A 6,000-nucleotide genomic window follows, 5' to 3' on the forward strand; every position below is an offset into this window, starting at 1 on the left:
AATTAGTGACTCATGTACGAGTCCACAAATTTAATCAAAGACACTTACTTGAAAAGAAAATTTTCCCTTTTATAGATATCCTCTTTGAATACTACTGGTTGACTTTGGTACCATATGATTATTTGAATATCCTTGCGGTTCCATGCATTAAACCCCCATACTGATCAGGCATGGAAGCAATCTATGGAACATATTAGGATACACAAATCCTCATATGGCGCTTTCGTCTTACCACTTGGTATTCGAAATCAATGGAGATCAAAGGGATATGAATTTTATAGGATGTTGTACTTTATTTGGAGAGAGAGTACATTAGGACTTTATGATTGAAGATTTCTGACAGGAATAGAAGGAATAGTTCCTGTGAATTTTCTACCCGTAGGTTTTACCTTACGCTTAATATATAGGGTTTTTATGAAACGTTTTTTAAAAGCTTGCTATACCTTATCGTTTATGAAGGGTTTGTTGGTATCCGAACCAAAAATAAAAACTCTTAGTATTTAAATTTCTGATAAAAATTTAGGGAATGTACCTGAGGCCATTATTTATGAACTAGCTCAGGTATTTAGGCGCTTTCATTCTTAGGCTTTCCTTCTTTGGCTGCATTTCCTTTGACATATTTAGGGCACATGGTCTTGATGTGGCCTTTCTCATTACAGCCGAAGCAGACTGCATTCTCCATGTCCTTGCAGTCCAACATTTTATGTTCCCCTGACTTGTAGATCCCACAAACCCTTGGTTGTGATTGGGATTTTGGTTCGAACCTGCACTTCCCATAATGGCACTTCTTGCAGGTCTTGCATACTGGTTTCTGGTTGGACTTTTGTTTGTTCTTCTTCATAGAACTCTGGGAGTTATTTTCCTTCCTTTTCCTTTTTAGCTCATCTTTTGCAGTTGAGGCATGAACAAGATCCTCCTTATGAGTAAGGAAATGTGGTCCTAGATAAAATTTGGAGCGAGTAGCCTGGGGTTCCTTGAACTTTTTCATAGCCTTCCCAACAGCTGCGTCTATCATAGTTTGAAGAACACCTTCGGAAATTCTAAGGCATTCATAACACGATCAATGGCTGTCTTATCTGAGTTTGCCATACTCGATATTGGTTCCTAACACCAATAAAACAATTTCTTAGCTGCAATCCAACAACTGCTATTCTTCATCCTGATGGCCTTAATATATATTAACCATGGTATCTATAGACCATACAGGCCAATAAAGTACTAACATTCTTAATGAATGTTATTTAATATATATATTCATTATGTTTAGCCTAGGTCACGAAAGACCATCAATGGCATTTAAGGTTTGGACCTAATCCATCATCTTTTTGACAGGGGATCACAATGTCACATCTGTCTTTATTATATTGATGAATTTTGGATAGCTTGAAAGCTTGTCATCAGGGTATCAGAAAAGAGTAATTCCTAATAGATATAATTATCAATCTAAGATTTGTTGGAGCGTTTTCTTAAGTATCATCGGCAAATTCCATCTCGCATTAAATGACCGGAGTCCTAAACAGGCGGAGACAACAGTTCTCAACAATTATTATTCATTATAGGATTATATGTGCCAGTAGTAACTAATTTCTGCATAACTGCTTGAAAAGGAAATGTACCTGCTATATATTTATCATACTGCACCATTTCCTGGGCGTTCATCCTGAAGACTTATGCGTTTGTTCTCTTGGCTTCTTCGGGCTTCTTCTGATTTCTAGGGCAGTTAGTCTTGATATGCCCCTTTTCGTTGCAACCGTAGCAGGTTGCATCCTTAAACTTCTTGCATTCCAAGGTTTTATGTTCTTTAGACTTGCAAATCCCACAAGGTAGAGGCTGAAACTCAAATCTGCATTTCCCCAGGTGGTATTTCCTACAGGTTTCGCACCTGGTCTTCTCACCCGACTGCTGGCTGTCTTTCTTAAGCCCGGAACTCTTCTTATCCTCAGAGTTCCTCTTTGTCTTCTTATCGGAGCGATGAGAATCCTCCTCCTCCCTTTTACGCTTTCCGTCTTCAGAGGCTTTGGCTGCCTTGTTTCTGACTACATCAAGTGTAAGAGATAGCGACAGGTCGGCCGCTGACCTGAACGTAGCAGGTCTCGATGCTTTCACACTTGCCTTTATTTCTGGGGCTAGACCCCCAATAAGGCGAGCTATACACTTTGGTTCTGGCGTGGTTAAGTAAGGAACCAATCGAGACATAGTATTGAAACTTGTAAGGTATGCTTGACAATCTAAGTCCTCCATGACTAATGTCAAGAATTCAGTCTCAATTTTCTCAACTTCGTGTTGAGGACAGTAATTCTCTTTGATAAGAGCAACGAACTGATCCCAAGTCATGTCGTACAAAGGGATCTTTCCTGTAGCTTGGATCAGTGACCTCCACCAAGCTAGGGCTTCTCCTTTAAAAGATTGTGAAACAAACTTCACAATGTCTTGCTCTGCACATCCATTGATGTCAACAACGGTGTCCATCTCATCGAGCCACGTCATGCAATCGATGGCCCCTTTTTCTCCTGTAAAGTCTCTGGGCTTGCAGAAGACAAAATATTTATATGAGCAGTTCTTAACTGGTGCCTCTTGATAAAGCACCACCTGTCTAGACGGGACACTCTTTTGATTTGACGAGTTTCGATTATCGTCTTCTTTCGGCTCGTGTGATTTAGAAAGGGGCTTACTACGAGCCACAAATAGAGTTTTAGAGTGTGTATCACTTGATTCATCATACTGTCTGTCGAGAGCTTGTGTAACGGCATTATCTATTAATGCCCGCAGTTCCGCACCAGTTATATTAACTCTGGGAGCATTATTATCCTCCCTTGGATGGCTGTTGACCTCATCCGATCCAGCCATGTAGCTTGATTGCTACATACATAATGACAATCATTTACTCAGAGGTTATTTTGAAATCATTATTTTTGATGATTCATCAACCATGGTAATATGAACCATATTGGTTAATTTGTTAGTTATATTTTCATTGTAATTTATCCTAGTTATAAAACATTAAGGATATTAAAGTGGCGCAAAAGGGCCTAGTCACAAGGACTGTTTTAATTTATAAGCCATGATTTCAGAAAATCTAGGCACTAAGGTTTGAACATGTTTCATTACCTTTTCTTGACAGAGTGTCAAAGACATCAATTGTATTTTGTCCCTTAGGACAGTAAGTATGGCCCATAGGCATTTCATCTCTTATGGATGTTATAATATGACCATCTTCATTTGATGATATCAGTCAGGATCGTATCGATCATACAAACTATTATGCTTGGACGTAGTCCAACATCTTTAGACGGGGGTCGAAGACCACCACGGTCGTTGTCTTATCGAACAACAAGTTTGGCCCGTAGGCACTTAATTACTAATGGATGTTTATAATATGATCATCTTCATTTGATGATCTAAGCCATGATTCTAAATTACTAGGCTAGATAAGGGTTTGGAATTTCCCAATGTAAAGATGACAAGTGTAATTTTTATTATATTACTGTTGTCAGGAGTGTTAACATGTTTTCGGATGTTAACAAGAATCTGAATCTCTTTTAAACAGGTTTTTCCATCATAGCTAGGTCTTTAATGACATTTAAGATAGGTTTTACCCTTTAAGATTCTTTCAATATTTATACTGGTAGTTCAATTATGAAAAGGGATAATAATTTGTTTTATCTGATATATTATATTCATACAAAATGATAAAAGGAGTACGTAATTTCCCTAACGGGACTTGAAAGGGATGATGTTGTCCACGAAGGGACTAAAAGATAAACATGTCTTCACAAGGATTTATTAAAGATACGATCTTCGGCAAAAAGGAGTTTTCACCTTATCTCTGAATGTTTTCTCCCTGGATGCACGTTTTATCCTAGTCGTGGTACGAAGTTCAGCATTTCCAGGCTCCGGATGAGGAGAAATCCTAATACAGCTTCTTCGCTTGGCGACGTATCCAATATATAAAAATAATTGGAAGCAATAAATTCCAGATTAGAATCGAGAGTATTCCTATGTTAAGTCTAGACTTAGAAGTTTTTAAGGAATGTGCTACTGTGTCATTGAGATTAAACACAAAAGGCTAGTGTTTAATTCACTCAATGTTGGCTCTGATACCAACCTCTCACACCCCGAATTTCCATGTATCACCGGTGGGCCCGGTGGGGAGTATCGTGACGTAATTGATGTCATCATAGTCAAACAACACAATATATAAATGCACAGCGGAAGCAAAAGATAAATATATTACATTCCGAATATAAAGTAATGTCAAAGTATTACAGCGGAAAGTAAAGGATCCACAGGCGGATCAAATAAAAGAAAACTGTTCAACAGACTTTAGGCATCTAGAACTTGCAAGATTCCTTATTAACGCCCTGAGCTTCCAGCCAATTACGTTCAGTACCTGTCACTTAACCTTTTTTGGAAAATACGTCAGTTTACACTGGTAAATACAATTAACCGACTCATTTGAAAAGGTTTAATAAAATTTATTTGAATGCACAAGGCACAACATATCTTTTATAACTTGGGACAATTATCTTTATAATCTTGTATACAGATTTACATGTTCGTTGTACGTTCAGGGCCCGATGTAGAAATCGAGTCAAGATTAACAGACACGCCACAAGTATAGGCCCACAAGAGAGTGAGATACCGTTTCCCTTATGCACTGTTAGGGGTATGCCTACACCTCGTGCATAAGGCGTGGCCATATTATAATACAATGATGTCAGGGATATCCGGGACATGGTCATTAACCCCTAAAGGCTTTTATTTCAAACAATACAGATTAAAGCGGGTTACCTCAATAATTTAATCACAATCCGACTAAACATTCAATACCCGACCAAGCGGTATTATTATAATACCGTATCCCAAGCCCGTATAGGGAAAATAAGTTAAAAGTATTTACCTGAGCTAGCAAAAGCAATTTATACTCAGCCGTATATTCTAATCAGCAAGCGCAAGTACTTCTACTGGGGCTCTCAATCTGGAACGAAGGTTTCATTAACCTATTAGATTCCTAACGGGTCTTTATTTAAGTCGTAATTTAGACCGGTTAGTTTTAAGGAAAGGTTTACGGTTCAAAACGTCTGATTAAGCGAAGACCGGATTGGAATGTAATTTAGACGCGACAAGTTTGGAGACTTGTATATTATGGGTAAACTAAGCACATTCTGAATTTTGAGATAAAAATGATAAGGTTTGACCCGTTTCGGCTAATTTATGCAAACTAGTTACATAAACCGAACCGAACGTGCAGGAGGCGTATCGGGTAACCGTAAGAGTCCTATACAGGTTTACTAAGTTAATATACTCTAAAGAGGTTGTGGTATCAGTAGGATACCTTCCATAATGCCCGTAACGAGTTTAAATCCAATATACGCCCCGTAGGGGTATTTCGATCATTTTAAAGATTATAAAAGAGGTTTCTGAGTTCTACAGGAAATCTGAGTTTTCCGAACAGTTTATAAAGTCCAAAATACTCTATTTATTATTTAAAATCAGTAGCAACTGGAATCGGGTCAAAATACCATGTAGAACTCAAGTTATGTTCGAAAAGGGTATATTCGGTAATTACCGAATCGATGCCATAACCGCAGGTTATGAGCAGGTTAAAAATAATTAAAAATCTTTAAAAATCTCAAAATATTCTTTTACATCAGTGTGTAAAAGGTTTGGTCTCGAAATTCGGGTTTAGAAAGGCTTTATGCTAATTGCGCCGCTTAATTACTAAAGTTTCCGTAATTGCGCTATTTAGCATAACTCCTATTCTAGACCTCGGATTGACGTGAAATTTTAGGGACATGCTTAGAAATCAGTAACTAAGGTTATTGTCCTTTCACATGTCCAAAATTCTCGTTTTAAAGTGAAAAGGGCGTTATGGTCAACTTTTAAGCTTTTAACGGAAATGTGCAAAAGGCTCGGACAAACAACGAACCGGTCACAGAGGGTTATACCATCATGTAACCTGGTCCTAAGAGAGTCCTAAGGCATATCTAAATCATACCA

The sequence above is a fragment of the Helianthus annuus genome, chromosome 16 (assembly GCF_002127325.2).
Source record: "Helianthus annuus cultivar XRQ/B chromosome 16, HanXRQr2.0-SUNRISE, whole genome shotgun sequence".
Classification (NCBI taxonomy): domain Eukaryota; kingdom Viridiplantae; phylum Streptophyta; class Magnoliopsida; order Asterales; family Asteraceae; genus Helianthus; species Helianthus annuus.